The 17,747-nt window shown below is 38.4% G+C and overlaps 1 protein-coding gene across 4 annotated transcripts in view; it reads left to right on the top strand.

The window, feature by feature from the left end:
* The window catches only part of LOC108424775 (cytoplasmic phosphatidylinositol transfer protein 1-like), a 77,228-nt gene that overhangs the window by 13,848 nt on the left and 45,633 nt on the right, over positions 1–17,747 (top strand). The window lies entirely within an intron of this gene.

Here is a 17,747-nt window from a genome sequence, read left to right as displayed (position 1 = left end):
TTCTGCCTTTACTACACAGTGCTCTTCACAGGTTTTCTATAATGGTGTCAGTTGACCTAAATCTTTTTCTTTTGGGTGCAATGGTCATGGTGAGCCATGGCTCAAAAACATATAGACTATTAGAGTTTTGTTTTGTAATACTGCACCATGTTTTGTTATTAAAATAGCCCAAAATACTATTTTAAAAGGAAAACAACAAGTAATGACTTTGCTGTTATGTTATTTGTCATGTTAACATGTGATATTGACTGCTCTAGTGTTACGGTACATGATCTGTATCCATGTACCTGCCTTTATGTTTTTTTTTTCCTAAGCTGTTTTTAATGGACTCGGTAATAGAATGCAATTGAGAGGCAGACAGTTTCATCTTGATCAAATGCCAACACAGTAGATACACAAGGCTTAGCTTCGTCCTAACCCAAAGGATTAAACTCCCATTATTCCTCACATTTACTAGTGTTTTTCTCCATCTGTTCATGCAGATAATGGCAGCTGTTGGTAATTAATTAGAATTGTTTTGCCAGCTTTGGGTTTACTATGTGTCTGTCTGCAATCGTAGAGTAAAATGACATGATAGCTGCCAGTGCCTCTCCTTGACATACACCACACTGACTTACGCGCAGACGCGCACACACACACACACACACACACACACACACACAGACCAGAATGATTAATAGACCATGAACATAGAGACAATTTATGTGTACACACATACTCACTCTCATGAACCCTGCTGTTTATTGTACTGAATATTACATTTGTGTCAGAAGCAATTATTGCTGTGCATGGATTCATTATTGTGTGTGTGTGAGTGTGTGAGAGAGAGAGAGAAAGAGAGAACTAGATGATATACGTTGGTATGTAAATTTCACACTGTGGCATAGGTTAGAAAAGACAAGCTTTTCATGGTTTATAAATTTCCATTATTATGGAAATCATTGCAAGCCACGAATTTTAAAGCTGAATAAATTTGTTTGTACATATAAAATGAGAAGATGTCACTGAAAAATGAGCTGTCAGTGCAGTCCACTGTTGTTAAATTCTTTAACAAAGTGATTGCATGCAGATTGAAATTAACTAGCCACTTATCTCTGGTGCAAAGCTTCATTTGTTGTTAATTAATTAATATCTTTTTGCACATTGTCCCTGACAAAATAAAATAATAAACTAAAATGAATAAAAAATAAAGAACATTCATTCACCTGATTAATTATTTGAGTTTAGATTAGTTGAGTAATTTCTTACATCATGAGCAGAATAACAATATTTTATCAGGTTATCATACAATATGGAAGATTTATTTCCATATTGTCTAGCCATGTTGGGTTTTGACAGGCTATATTCCTTAGTCTCGCAAGCTATGCTTCTGCCTGTCAGCTTGGTAGTTTTCATCACTCACCATGGCCAACAGCTATCTACTTTGACAGGAAAGAAACCATTAGACTCACAGGCACAATAACCATTTACAGCATGCTGTTTTTGTGTGACTTTGAAGGCCAAGCAGTTAAGAAAATGGTGCTACAGAAAAAAATAGACAAAAATAGAAAAATTGACTAATAGGAAAAAAATGGTATTCTTTGCATTACCTCTGACCACTTTTTTGCAGAGCCACAAATACGTACCTTGGAGTACATTTTGCTGCACAAACAAATGTCCACTGGGGGCGCTAAAGAGAAGCTTACACTTTAATATAACATTGCGATTATTTTGCCTTTGAAAATGACTGTATTTGAGGTTTTGATTATTTTTAACGCTATCAGCTCAGCTGACGTCTTGGGTTTACATACTGCAGGACACATAATTGAAGGAGGCTAGCTAGATAAATCGCCCCTAAATCCCCCTATATTGTCAGGCAGAAGGTTATGGGAACCTCTGCTTGGTAGCCAGCAAGTACACAATCTGCTTTATCCACCAAACCTAACGTTATAGGAGAACAGCCCCAGCTACAGCTATAACTACATACCTGAAGCTGTGTTAGAGGCAGCCTTAGCTACCTGCTTTGCCCACTCACAAACCGACAGACATCACAGGTGCTCTGAAATTATTCTACATTTTATCATTAAAATAGTGCTGATGACTGACAGCTTGAAAATAATCAAAACCTCAAAGACAGTCATTTCCAAGGCAAAATAATCGCAATGTTACATTAAAGTGTAAGCTTCTATTTAGCGCCCCCAGTGGACATTTGTTTTTCAAAACAAAAAAGTGGTCAGAGGTACGCATATACGCAGAAGAAAGAGGATTAAGCCATAAACCAGCATGTTTCAGTCGAATCCATACCTGCTTTCTCTGTGTCATATGGTCAATTAACAATTAATTAATAAGACAATTTCCACACATTTCTGTGTGCTTAGAAAGAACCTTGATAGAACCTTTTTAATGGAAGCCAGTGAGGATTTGAATTCATATAGATGCAGGACATAGACATGTGGTTGGTGTAGTGTAGTGGTTAACACCTCTGCCTTCTACGCTGTAGACTAGGGTTCAATCCCCCACCTTGGTAAACACCCTACACTATACCAATAAGAGTCCTTGGGCAAGATTCCTAACACCACCTTATAATGCTGAATGATATATGCATGTTTTGGCAACATATGGTGGTTGTGTAGTGTAGTGTAGTGGTTAACACCTTTGCCTTCTACGCTGTAGACTGGAGTTCAATCCCCGACCAGGGCAAGCACCCTACACTATACCAATAAGGGTCCTTGGGCAAGACTCCTAACACCACCTTCGCCTACTTGTGTAAAATTATCAAATTGTAAGTCGCTCTGGATAAGAGCGTCAGCCAAATGCCGTAAATGTATATCCCATGAGACCAGGTTGCATTTTATAGCTCCTAATTGCTTTAAAGAAAACATTTGAGGAACTTTTAAAGACATAATGTTGAAAACTTAACAAATCTTTTTCAGTCCTATCAGATTTCTAAGAACATACACATAGGTACATGCATTTAATAATCTGGTAACTGCAGAAAATCAGATTATGTCGGGTATCTGCTCAACACATTTACATGCACTTGGGTAAACAGATGATGGGAAATCACCAGGTCTATCTCAGTTAGGCAGTAATCAGATATCTGCTTTGCAGCCATGACAGAAACTTAATGTAAAACTCAAACTTCATGCCACAACTTTTTTTAAAACACTGTCACTTTACCTGAACATATAAACATACATCAGCTAGAAGATGAAGAATATTTAAATCTTTCATTTTGTCAAGCATGTAGTTGGTTTCAGCATCTCTCCAAAAGTGTTTTGTTTCTTTCTTGTCAATGTAAGTCAAACACTGCTTGCTTATTTCCAGCACCACAGTCTGTTTTCACACATACGCAGACAGAGAGATCCGAAAGAATAGAAGAGTGTTTACATGTGCTGAGAAATCCAATTACTGAGCTCAAATCCAGCTCTCTTTGTCAGCCATTGATATGACCATTTGAATAATCAGCTAACTTCAAAAGTCTGAAAATGATCACATTAAGTGCGTGTAAACGCACTCATGGACGAGTGGATAGGTGATCAGAGGTTCACTGATCGAGTCGTGATTCTTATGGCCATCAGAGCATATATCGGACAGTCCATATACCTATGCGGGTGGACCGACAGACGCTGAGATGAGATGTTGCCCAATTCCACAGGCTTGTACTGCTTTAGACCCTTTCATACATGTTAGTGCAAAGTAGACATTAATATCAGTCGAGAGGCAGAGGCTGGAGGTACTTTTAATGTAATATGGAAAGTTTTCAATGTGAATGTCTGTATAAAATCAAATTTTTCCATTTCCCAGGCCAAAAGAGGTCACATTAACATTTTTTCAGACACATAAAATTTATGATTTTTTCAGTGCCAGAAAAAGGCGTCCTTGTAGCTCTGGTAATTGGGGAGCAGAGCAGATGGGAAGGAGATCGCAGCTGTCTGAAAGGAAACACTACTATCACTCTGATTCTGTAGTAGTTTGGAGGGCTTTGCTGGTATAGACTGGAGAAGCTTAAAAAGTACAAACATTTGTAAACGTTTAGTAGCAACATTTTGAAGATTGAAAGCTTACCAGAGGTGATGAATAGAAAACAACATAGCTCAAATTAGATACTCTAACCAACAGCTGAGAAATGTCTCAGTGACTCTCAGTCTCAGTGCACATCTCCTGTGTCCATATATCCAGGATGTAGCCAACATTATTGCTTTCAATCCAGAGTGTTTGCTGTTAACACTAAACGTAGGAAAATAAATACACTGTGCAGATTTTACCACTGTCAGCCACTCACTTATAGTCAGCAGTGGGGATGGAGGTTGGAAATCACATTTAACTCTGCTTGATTGTACGGCTAAAGTGGGTCTCTTCAGAACTCCAAAGGCAGCCGTTAGGACTGGGACTGCAGTTGAAAACCACTGTCGTAGCCCATAACACAACTATTTGATGGCTTAGAAAGAAAATGTTCTCATTTACAACATAGATTATATTTGTAATGCCGTATTGTACCCAGAGAGATGATAAGGCACTTTCGGGCATGTCATGTGCAGTTAGATTTCTTTTGTTAGAATTTATATAATGATGTATTTTTTTCAAGATACATTGCAGTTTCCTGCTATTCTGCATGGAAGAAAGGACTGTTATATTTCATGAGCACACAGTCAGTAGCGAAGTGTATTCCTCGCTCATAATGCAGTTACTGTTTTAGGATTTGAAATGAGAATCATTCTCCTTCAGATCTTCTGTGTGACTGCGTGGTCTTTCTGGAAAATTGATTCAGAGAAATTGATCTGTGGTCTGTACTGTTTCGTCTTCTGGCCATATTAATCTCATCCTTTGGCCTCTGTTAGCCTCAATCACTGTTTAACCAGCTGTTAATCTGTCTGCTCTCTGTGTCTCAAGACCAACTGTCCTTGAGTTTCAGTCACAGTTAAATAGTTTTCCACAATTTTAAAGTGAAAGCAAGAATCTGTTAAATTTCATGCACCCTGCAGAACTTCATCACTGCTATGGGTTGAAATGTGTACAAGCCACCCTGTCACTCCCAACCAGTGTGTTGGGGATTTAAAAAAAAAAAAAAGCAAGCTGAATAGCTTTGAAGTTTAAACATGAATTGTAGTCTTTTGAGCTATGAGATTCAATGATCTATTGTTAAAGAGGGAACTTTGAAATGTGCTTTAGAGGATACATTTACTCAGCAATAGAAAGGATACCTCAGCTCGGCTGGATAAAGGCAAAAAAAGAAGTACTGCATGTTCTTAGCCAAGACATGCAGGAGCTGGACACTGTGCTGTACACAGAAAAATGACAGAATCTCCGCAAATGATAATGTGTGCAAAAACAATAACAGACACTCTTTTATTATCTGGACAGTAAAAGGGCAAATTGTGTACATGATCGAAACAGTAGAGGTGTGTATGTTAGTGAAATAGAGCCATACAGTTTTTTTCTTCTTTGAAGGCTGTTATGAAGGCTAACAGGCACAAGAAGATGCCTTCACACCATATTACAGGTGGTAGTAGCCAAACCCAGAGCACTTTCAGGGGATCAAGCTTTTAAATACTGGTCAGTCATTGTCTTCTAATAAATCTTATTACCGCAGTTTACTGAGAAGGGGTGCATGTGACCAATCAAACTCTACCCACATGGACATTGTGCTGGAAATTAAGGTGATTATGGTAAATAATTCATGTTTATGCATAACATTTATGCATTGTCCAGCACCAAAGAAAATAAGAGCACAAAGCCAACATTGATTTTCTAGTACTCGTTGGAGGAAAGTAAATTTTAAATCTCTTGCACAAATTCCATTTACAGCACACAGTAAAGCTGTTCAGCAACAAAATCCTCTTTTTGTTGTCATTCCAGTCTCGCTCTCCCTGTTTCTCTCCCTCTCTGTACTTACACATTAAGAAATTTATCTGCCAGAGAATCACTTCTTACATTATACTAAACGTGCTGGACGGCTGTGAGTGTGGGTGTCTGAACGAGTCTGTTTAAGTGTGTGTTTGTCTCTCGGAAAGTCATTAGGGCAGAATCGATCAGAGCCTTTCAAAACATTACGTTCTCACCAGTGTTCGCATTCTCCTGCCTGTAAGTATGCATTAACTGTATATATTAGCTGTCTGGAAATGGATTCAGTGTATCAGCAGTATTATGTAGCCCCCTGTGTTCATAATGTTTATTTGCGTAATTATTACAGATATGGTTTTACAGAGCTTTACGCACCAAGTGCTTCAGTAAAAGTCATGCTGGAATTAATTTGTATTTTACCATTTTATTGTGTATTTTAAAGTATTGTCATAAGATATTTTTGCCATAACACTAACAGTAATTTTTATCAGTCTGTCTTTGTGGTATTGCCGATTGGGATGATTTTGTGGAATTTGTTGGGCTCTGTCAGAGTCAGATTCCAGACCTAACCACGAATCAACAAAACAGCACCCTATTTTTGGTTTAACTAGAGCTTTTAAGTATGTTACAAGATTTGCAAACATTCAGCTGTTCTTTGGCCATTGTTAACACAACGTGTCAGTTGTAAAAACAAATGTAAGTGTGTACATGTGTGTGTGAGAAAACAGAGAGATTGGCAAAAAGCTTTGAGAGGTCCTGTACAGGAGAGGCTTTCATGATAAACTGAGTGTATTAAGTCAATCCGGTCTGTTTTAGCTTTTGCTGACCTTAGAGAAGAGGAATGTTTTTATTTTATTTTTTTTAATTCCTGATTAATTTGAGCTGTTCGCTCTTCAAACAGACACTTCCTGCTTCCTTCTCTACACGCTCAGCCTACGTCATCGATGCAAAGCAGCTGCCAGACTCTCAGCCCCATTCCCTGCAGCAGCTGGAACCCGCTGTCCTGCTCGTGTGGCCTCCTTTTACGTCAGCAGGAGCTGATGAATAATCATAATAATAATAAAAAACAGCGGAGGAATGCTGTTAACCATTTGTGTCCTTCGTTTCATTCCTCTGTCCTTTTTCTACTCCCTCACTCTACTTTTTTTTCTTACTTTTGTTGTTCATGCTGGCTGCAGGGAGGAACAAAATCTCTTTTGACTTAAGAGCGTGATTGCGTGTTTGTGAGTGCGTGCAAGGGTTTGTGTGCATATGCATGTTTGTGAGTATCCGTGACTTACTCACTTTAACATGCCAAAGCTGACAGTTTGCGTAAGAGGCAGCTGCTGCATGTGCAGGCCAGCGGTGAGGACAGCTGACCTAGGGGGAGGACGACACACACCCCTTCATATCTCTGTCTTTGTCTCTCTTTCTCAGAAGTGAACTCTGTGCTCTGTGAGGAGAAGTCAAAGTGTGTACGTCACATTTTGGCTTGCTATGTGTTTTGTCCTCTAAGGAGAATGGCTACAGCATCTGCAGGGATTTTTGCTCCTAAATACATCCCCCCACACCCTTTCCAGAGCCTGACTGTCATCATATGAATGCCTCTGTGTATTTGTTTGTGTCGGTGTCCATGCATGTGTGAGTGTAGCTCAGCTAAATTAGTGTACTCCTGTTCTGAATGCTAGGCCATACTCCATGGTCCATATGCTCCATCATTCTGGGAGTCATTGCTTTTTTTTCTGCTGATATGAAGCCTGTTTTTCCATTACATTTAGACAGAAACTCTTGGAATGGTTCAGCTTAATCTTGGGCTGAGAAAACAAATCATATGGAACCACACTTTGTTGTATAAGTAATGTTGAGTTAATGTTTGCAGATACTTAGTATCTAATATCTATGTATGTAAGTAGGGATGCATTACTGTATCAGAATCATGTCGATATGGGGAGATGTAATATTCTGGAAGAGCAGGATCTTTAGGTGACACTGGGCTAATATGCAAAAATGTCTGCATTTGTAGATCTACAGAAATAAATGCTTTATTTCTCAGCCGTGATAATTTAGGTGGATTTAGCGCCAAGTTCTGCATTTTATAAATCTTTGTGTATTGGCATCAGAAAATATATATGAAAAATATTAGATATTGGCATTGGCCCATGATTCCCATATTGGTGCACCCTTATTATAAAGTCTTCATTTTTCTAAAATGACATTTTACAAATTAAATTTCATTTACAAGGTCTTAAATTTTGAGATACAGACAGTTTTACAGGCTTACCTGCTATTGAGCTGGCATACTCAGAGACATGGAGTAATCAGTGTTACTTTGAAGACTGGTTTTATCAATTTTATATCATCACAAATTTGGTCTTAAATTATATTTAAAGTGAAATAAAAAAGAGACGTTAAAGTGTTAAGTTATTTTGAAGATGCTTGCAGACACTTTGTTAAATACAGTACACCAGGGCAACATTTTCTGCATTCTATGCAGTATTTTCAGCATGCTCCAGATGTTTTGTAAGTAGGTGTAAGCACATGTTGGACTGAAACTAATTGAATTCCTTGCCATTAAAATGGATAGTGCATAATAGGTTCAACTGATACTGGTTTGTTCAATAGGTTTGATTGTTATTACCGGTAGTGTTCCATCATATTGGTTTCAGTCTCTTTGGTGTAAGTGTGTGCACATGTTTTCTGTTCATGTTTTTTGTGATGTTTGCACAGATTCTTTAGAATTTCTTTAGCGGGTGTGTTCAATGGGGCCAACTTCAAAGCTGCCCTTCTCGTACACAGGCAGGCTGGTTTTGTCTGGTTGAACAGCAGTCTTTAATGCGCTAGGAAATCTGGCTCCATGAGATGACACGAAGACCAAAGATCTGGGGTCATGCACACTGTTTCAACCTTTTAGAGTAAATGAACAGATCTAGGATCAGCTTTTGCCTTTCAGATTTTAATGTGGAGGTTTCCAAATGTTTTTACCTCATGACCTAAAGCTGAAGCCAAGCAAATCAAACAAGACTTTGTACTGACTTTACCTAGTTAACCGATTACAGCCAGAGAAAGTTGTACTGATCTGTGCTTAAACCTAAAACAAATAATTGATCTACATTTCAGTTTTGCTATTAATAATTATGCATTGACAACTGCTGAGCATGTGACCAGTATTATAACGGAAATGGGGTATTAGCCTTTGTTCTGTGGTGTCCAGGGCAGTCATTCTAAAATGCCAAATAGTGTTTTCCAAGGATCAAGAGTGCTAAGCCTCTTCTGCACGTGACTGTGTAATGTGGTGTACTCAGGACCTAAGTACTGGTCAGTCCTATTGATTTAGCTGTAAATGGTAATGGAACATGTTACTTACTGCACCTTTATAATGCTACAAACGAATATCCTTTTGCCAAAGTATCTACTCTTGAGGTCAGACCTGCATTAGTGATAAAGGCCTCTGGTGGAACTAAGTAATAAATCTTTGAGGTGTGAGTGCTTTGTAATGTGTGGTTCTAGAATGTTTTATTGTGGTTCTAGAATGTATTATACAACTTGTTCCATAATATATGAACTCATTCTTTGTCATATGGTCAAATGTGATGTTTTAAACACACCAGTGTGCCAATACTCATCAGGGAATTAAGAGCTTTGTTCAAGGGCACAATAGCATTAGCAGTGTATTATTAGCTTTACCAGTTCCCGCACCTTCATGGTTTTTCTGCCACCACCTTTTATTCTTTATTTCATCTTTAAAGGAACATGCAGTGAGTGGGCTCTGTTAGTTTGATCTCATGATGATTCTAATGTGCCTAAGTCAACTTTAATCAGCAGTATTTCTGTGAAGCAGTTGTGTTTTTTCCTTTTAGTAATGGCTTAAAATCTGTCCTGACAACAAACCTTTTTTCCTAGTTAGAATGTAAATTAATGCTCTTAGACAAGCGGCCTCCTATGCATACTGTGGTTATTTTATAGTTCCCATTTTTGTTTCATGTGCTTAGTTTGTAGTAAAACCACAGCCTGCAGATACGTTCTCTGTCTCTGATTTTGCTAAATAAATGTTTGCTTTTCATACCCCATGGCCTGTAGCTGAGCGCTGCTCTGCACTGTTTAAAACGATGACTAGACATCTGATCAGATGAGCCAGTGACCCGTCTATCTGTTTATGGTGGTGGAAAACGTTCTATTTGATGATAAACACATCTTCCTGTTTTATGAACTGTTTGAGCTGTTTGGGAAGTGGATTTCAGTGGTGGAAAAATTGAGGGGGGCTCTACAGCCACATCACTGCACGCAGGGGCTGTTAGATGAAAGATAGAGGTTCAGCCAAGGACTCTGGAGTTGTTATTTAAGGTCTGGATCAATATAGACCTGTTGGCATTACCCCGTGAAAGCTATTCAAGTCTCTACCTTGGTAGAGCAAAGCTCAAACAAGTAAATTAATGTAATAACAAAGTTTTGATTTGCTAAACAAATTTGTTGAGCCCCTGTTCTTGCTCCTAGGAAAGGGAATTAGATCCTTCATTATGAAGCTACAGCAGCATTAGATATAAAAGGGCAGACAGACCTCCTTAATAAACGGTTTTGACCTTTAAAACAAATTGCAGAGACAAAAAAATTCCCAAAGGAATGTATTAGAAACATAATAAATCAATGCAAAAGAACTTGGAAATGTAAGAGTGCAGTCTGTGTGAATATCACTGTAGTTGTAATAAAACTCTTGACACTGTGCCCTCAGATTTTGACCTGTCAGGATGATAAAATGGCCTGATACGTTAAAGAAATGCAATGTAAATTGGCTAAAGATTGAAGTACCTCACATGTACTGTTAATTATACACTCTTTACTGGATATGAATCGGTCAATTTAGCTAGCTAACAGCAAGCTTAGTAAAAATAGTTCTCTGGGAGGAAAATAGCTCTCACAGCTGTTTTTTCTGTTAAGAGAGAAGGAAGCTGTGGAGCTCCAAGATGTCAGAGGTGCAGAAGGTCAGACGTCTGTTAGGTGGAGACAAGGCGAGCAGGATGACAAGACAAGTCATCCTGCTTGAGGATGTTCCTCCCACTTTATAATGTCCAGTTGCAATCCTGGAATAGCTCAAAATTACACATTTTAGCGTCTTACTGTTATAACACACCTGTTGAAGGGTTTAGGAATGAGCTGATGATTTGAGTCAGGTGTGGTAGCACAGGAAACACTGAAATGTGTCTTGCAGAGGTTTTAGGGTGCTGATTTATGCTGATAAGGTGTTGGCCTTTTGCATTGATCTGAAGTCTTGTTTTCATTGCTTTGTACAATGCCTGTTAATCAAATCAAAATGCGACAATATTAACCACCTGGCTAATCTTAAGATATGTTCCCTGAGGCCTGATGTAAGCCATTTTTTGATTAGAGCTTTCAGTAAAGAAACTGGTCAAATATCATTGTTTTTTACCTGTAATGTTTGCACACTTATATTGGGTAAAACGTTTTAGTGGTTTTAGTACAGAAAGCTAAATTAAGTCTGGATCATCAGTGCTTTCAAACTAATTGAGGAAATCTCCATCTCTGTCATATTGCTGTGTGCTTGTTCACAACAACACGAGAGCCCTTACACAATGAATGAAAGAGTGCAGCTCACTAAACAAAGCCCTCACTGAAGTGTGAATTCTGCACTCTTCCAGTTCCTCATGAGTACATCATTCACTCAGTACCACAGCGAGACAACTTGGCTGCTTACTGACTCATTTAGCAATTACTGCCTTATGTAATAGCAGTATAATCCTAACTGCTCTCAGGCTCAGAAAGTCTGTGGTGTGGTAAAGACTAAGAACAGGTAAATGGGGAAAATTTATTGTACTAAGTTTAGAGGTGACTCCTGGATTATGGAGACATTTTTGGCTCTCAAATGTAGTTAGTTTGTATTTTTTAATTCACCAGAGATATGTTTAAGGCCAAAGTGCAGCAGTTAACTAAGCTCATCTCTTAGGTTGCACTGAGGCTTCATTTAGACAATGAGGAAAATCAAATATTTTTTCAATGAGTCTTTATCGATTCAGATCTGTGATACCTTTGCTTACCTCAGAACTAAGAACTAAATCCACAAATGACCGAACTCAGTCATGGAAAATAAAGCAAATCTGATTTAGGCACCACAGCGCACTGTCCAAACGTGACCCGGTTTTATTTATGGAGGTTATGATCTGTTCTGGGAGAAGATATTTTTGTAATTCTCCAATGCCCACGTCCACTCTGTAGTACTGGATCAGCGGATGGTTGTTTCCTCTATGATGGTACTAACCCAAAAGTCTGTGTGCGCAAACACTGTGCTTCAAAAGTTGGTTAAATGATAAGATAATGGATGTGGATCTGGATATGAGGAGGACGAATCTTGTTTATCTAAATGTAGCATTGATGTGGGGTTAAAGTAGTGTAGTACACACTACAGCAAGAGGAAGTATTAATACTGTGTGTGTGTGTGTGTGTGTGTGTGTGTGTGTGTGTGTGTGTGTGTGTGTGTGTGTGTGAGAGAGAGAGAGAGATGTTATAGAGAAGTGTTATCCTGGCATTAGACCAGCTTTTTGGCCATTTGTATTGATTTTTGATAAGCAATTGCAGTTCATTTCCTTTATATATTATATTGATAAATGATTCCTTGAAAGTATTGTGCATAAACAAGTAACACTTCATTTAATCTTGAAGTCTGAGTCCACAATTGTCATTGAGGAACTTTATATTGCATTTTCATTGTACTACAGTCTCGCAGTCACCCTCATCATTATCAGTCACGCATAGGCAGCAGATGTGTGTGTGTGTGTGTGTGTGTGTGTGTGTGTGTGTGTGTGTGTGTGTGTGTGTGTGTGTGTGTGTGTGAGAGCTGAAAATACTCTAACTCTCATCTCTAATTTATCAGGCTTTTCGCATGCTGCGATTGGGGAGACTGTCAGATCTGATTTTGTCAGATAGTCAAAAATTTCGCTCAAGCTTTTTGATTCCAATTAGGTCCACATGCATTATTTGGCATGCCACTTGAGCAAATGATTATGAGCTGATGGCAGGATGCAGTAAAGAAGAAAACAGTAAATCTAAATTCATCTGGACACAGTGGGTTTTCGTTTTCAGCAAAGTTTTTCCAATAATAATTCCTCTCCACAAAGAGTAATAATATATCAAGGAGTGTAAGAAAGCTGGCCTGGAATTTTCTCTTACAACTGTCAATATGTTTTATATGGATAGAAGAGCTGAACCCCAAACCAAAGCATTCTCATTCCATGATTGTTAATGGATGAAGAGAAAAGGTAAATGATAATCTGTAAACTCTGTGGCTCAATCTGTAGTGTATCTCCAACAATTCAGGTCAGTTATTTTTTGATTTGTATAGCCCCTTCTACAGCAGCCATTGTTCCAGTAGCCCCATATTGAGCGACGCTGAGACAGAATCAGAAAAACTCCCAAGAATGTGAAGAAGAAACATTGAGAGAACCCAAGACTCACAAGGGATACTCATTAACCTCTTATTCTCCAGGATCCATTTTAGTTTTTCCACCTGAATTTACATGACCAAATCGTAAGGCAAATTATTCTGTGAAATAAAATATAAAATAAATGCAAAACTTCATTAAAAATAATTTTATTTATTATTATTATTATTTTTTGGAAAAGCTCCCCTCAAATTAACAGAAAATGTGTTTTATGATCACACACGTGCTATATGCTTACAATTTGCTGCAGAAAGCCAAAAACGTAGACACTCTTTGTATTATTTTATAAAAATTATTTTTACAGAGTAGATCACTGAAGAGATGCCATCTATTTATAGTTTATAGACCAGATTTGTGGAAAAATGGGGCGACTTTCAGTAGACAAAAAAAAGTCTGCTTCTTCTATTATAAGGATTTAAAATTACATTACCCATCTATTTGAATGGAAGGAAGACAGTTACAGCCACATATGACACCCACTTTTTGAATGTAGCCTGAAGAAACGTGAAGAAGAAACCGTGAGAGGAACCAAGACTCAGAAGGGGAACCCATCCTCCTCTGGGCTACAGATGTTTTCTGTTTCAATCTGAGAGGCTAAAAAGAGTGTAACGGGGAGCGAGGAGGCGGATGCACGTGCTGAGATAAGCGAGATTTATTATGGGCAAATCCAAAATCAGGGTCAAGACAGTCCAGGGTCGTAGAGCCAACACGGATTGAACAGGGGCAGACTTGACAGACAAACAATAAGCAGTTTCAAACAACACACAGTAACCAGAACAACCAACAAACACAAGGGGGCAAACACAGGGTTTAAATACAACAGGGCTGATGAGGGACAGGTGGAAACAATCAGGGGTGGAGTCATGAAACGAGAGGGCTGGACCAAAACAAAAACACATGGACTGGAGTGGGAGGGGCCAATCGTGAACAAAGAGGAAGAATTCAGTTAATTCAAGTGAGTTCATTCAAAAGATGCTGAGATTTGAGTGCTTTTTGTCTTACATCTTGTCTTTAGTATTCCATCAAACAGGATTTGGTTAGTTTCAGATAGATATGTACATTTAGAGTTGTGCACTGTGCAGAAGTGTTTGTATCCAGTTTGCATAATACATAAAAAGGTTTCAGTCAGACAGAAGTGTCTTATGACATTGGCTCTAACATCATTTGGGTTTTATGAATGGCTTTTGTTGTTGAGAAGTTATGCAAGCTTTTTGAAGCTAAATTGATTGTAAAAGCCTAATTGGGGACTGTACACTCATTTTCCAAAAACAAGTTTTCTTGACTGAGAGTGTATTTGTATTCCATAAGAACATTGCTGGAATGATTTACCCAAGAGGGAGACAGGTCTTTATTGCTGTCTGAAAGAATGAAATCTGGCTTTAGTTTGTGAATGTTAGTCTTGTTATCTTTCAGCTTGGTTTTCCTCTGTGCTGTCTTTAGCGCAGTAACCTGAGGCCTTAACTGAGAATTGACATTGCTGTTTAAACTCAGCAGGTTCACGGCCTGTAGCCACAGGCATTGAAATCATTGTGTTGATTTTCAGCATTGATCCAGACTAGCCTTCCGTGGTCAGATGTGTGTGCGTGTGTGTGTGTGTGTGTGTGTGTGTGTGTGTGTGTGTGTGTGTGTGTGTGTGTGTGTGTGTGTGTGTGTGTGTGTGTTTCAGAGATGGACACGATTAGCCTGTGGTTAATGAGCTTATGGACCATTTGGTGAATCGAGTTTTGTGTTAATGAATAAATAGCTGTCGCTTATCAGAAGACATTATCTGTTTATTTGTTGTTATTTACTTATATTTTTTACATTTATTTTGTAAGGGCAATGAAGTTTATGCTTTTTTCCATATTATCAAAACTGCTTATGTAGCATTTGTATTATGCACTGATAGCAGTAACTGACAGACTGATGATAGCCAAGGAGGAATGCATTAGTGCAATTTGCACTTAATTGAAGCTTGGATGTTTTGTGGCATTTTGTGCCATCTTGCTCAGTTCCAGTCTATTCCAGTCTGCTTCACTGGGTTGTGCATTCTTGGAGTGTGAAAAAATAATCAGTTATTAGATGCATTGATGATTTTCTCCTGAAAGATTCAGCATTGAAGCACAAAAGACTGTAACCAGAGTTTTTTTTTATTGAATACTGTAGGATGCATTTGTACTGCATTTATATGTGATATAAGGAACAAGCAGTTAAAAATAGGTTTTAATTTAAACTATTAGGTGGTGCTCAAACACAATGGCATAGGCCTAGACACATAACAAGTGTGGGAAATAAGTCATGATATTAGGCATATAGAAATGCAAAAATCAAAGTGCACAAAGAATGATTTGAAAAATGTTGGCACCCTCAGTCAAAGTCAAATTGTGATTCCCACCCCTAACACATTCTTTGTGTATTCACAACCCATCACAGCTCCAGGTTCCCATTACTCAGTGGCTACTGTATAAATTGTATAAAAATGGGCACCAACATAAAACAAAAGCCAGCAGAGCTTCTACAACAAATAATGCAAACTCAGTCTCTATTGTTAACACAAATAGAGCCAACGAACATTCCCATGGTTACAGTCGCTGAGTGACAACATTCTTGCCAAGACGCTGGCTAGTGTATCCTCATAAATATCTTGTGCCATTGAAAGCATGTTCTTGGAAAAGCACGGGCTGTCACCAAATGGCAATTACTTGATAAGCGCACATGTTGACAGAAGCTTTCATTCACTCAGAAGACGAACGTTAAAGCATTCATTTAAACCGTTTGGCACAGATTTCCAGCCCAGTGTGAGACACAGATGTTTAAAATTAATTTTGGTCCTGTACATGGCTTGCTCCCTCTTTTACTATGTCCTTTTTACTCAGATGCATGACAGTGATAAAGCTGATTCCAGATCAGTTTGAAAAAATAATTCCAGCTAGTACATTTTGCTGTAGTAATAAACACTGTGCCCTCTGAACAAGAAATGTTATTGACAGCTAGAGATGCACTGATACTGATGCTGGTATTGAGTATCAGCCCAATGCTGTGCTCATTTTCTTGTACTAATTAAAAGTTGACGATACCAACTTCCAATACCTGGTGATACCCTGTGACTTATGTTGAGTGTATGCTGCTGCGGTATTGGCAAATTCCTACAGTGTGCAATTTTAGCCTTTTTTTAAACACACTATCACAGTCGACATTTCCTATCAAAGTACATCTATGCTGATTTTACTTTGTTGTCCTGAATAGAATAGCAAGGTTTAATATGGTGTTTGTTTTTGTAAAATAGGCTGTAGAGAAGACACAGTGGTCCTACTGTGTACACCCCTGCCTGGTCTGGCTTCAGTGCACAGTGTTAGCAGCGTCAGTTTCGATGCTTAGCATGTTATTTTGAATGCAATGGCTGTATTTGAAATTGTTTGTGGACAGTGCTTTCTGTAGAGGCTGCATTTCACGTAGTATTGACGGAGCAGTGTGATTATATAAATCATAGGATTTGTCCTTACATGATGGCTTATTCAAACTTACAGCATAATTCAGCAAACAAGATTTCTAAAATCACCCAATGGGTGTCTGGCTTTGGAGGACATTCAGCTATAGCTCAACCAGCCAAAGAAAAGACTCCAACAAGACGTAAAACGTCTTGGATGTGTTAGCCTCGAATGTGATTCCTGCTATCACTGTGCTACAGAGGCTGTTATTGAAAGAGACAAATGAGGATTAAAACTATAAAACATACTTTACTTTCAGCTGGTCTCCATTTTTCTGATGTGGAACAAACTTCACTCTTCTTCTCCACTGCAACACTACTCGATCCAGGGTTGGCTAGCTAATGAACACCATTTAAAATTAGCTGGATTTTAACTATTAAATTGTTATGGTACATCACACTCGTTTACAGTGACAACCACTTAGTTCTTGGTATCAGTCTCTCTATTGAGTAGTAAAAAAAAAAACGCGTGATCGTATTTGTACTCTGTCTGAAAACGATGGTATCCCTGAATCTCTATTGGAAACATTTCATTCATTTTTTTATTTTTTGACATAATTTGAAAAGGCCCATTTTTACGTTGTATGTAAATTTCATGATGAATGGACTAAAAGAAATTACCCATAATGCCTTGGAAAAAACACTGGTTCCATTGACTTAAATTAAAAGTAAAGCATGTTTTTCCTTCTCCTGTAAAGTTACCATTTTAAAGATACAAGTTTTTCTTCCAACAGCAGCGATATGATCTTTCCTGTTGGGACTAACAGGAGCACCAGATACATTACTTTATCACTTTCTTTCTCTCTCTCTCTCTCTCTCTCTCTCTCTCTCTCTCTCTCTATCTCTCTCTCTTTGTCTTTCCTGTCTTTTTCTTTTTCTGTCTTTCTCACACATACTTTTCCACCTCTCTTTCTTTCCCTCATTCTCTTTCTCTCTCTTTGGCCTCTCCATCTCTTTCTGTCTACCTCTCCTTCCTTTTCATCGCTGTATCTTTCTCTTGCTTTTTGCCCTCTCTCATTTCTTTTGTTTCT

This window comes from Pygocentrus nattereri, chromosome 30, assembly GCF_015220715.1.
Source record: "Pygocentrus nattereri isolate fPygNat1 chromosome 30, fPygNat1.pri, whole genome shotgun sequence".
NCBI classification, from domain to species: domain Eukaryota; kingdom Metazoa; phylum Chordata; class Actinopteri; order Characiformes; family Serrasalmidae; genus Pygocentrus; species Pygocentrus nattereri.
Note: the sequence above shows the minus strand (reverse complement) of the source record. Positions and strands in the feature narration are given on the sequence as shown.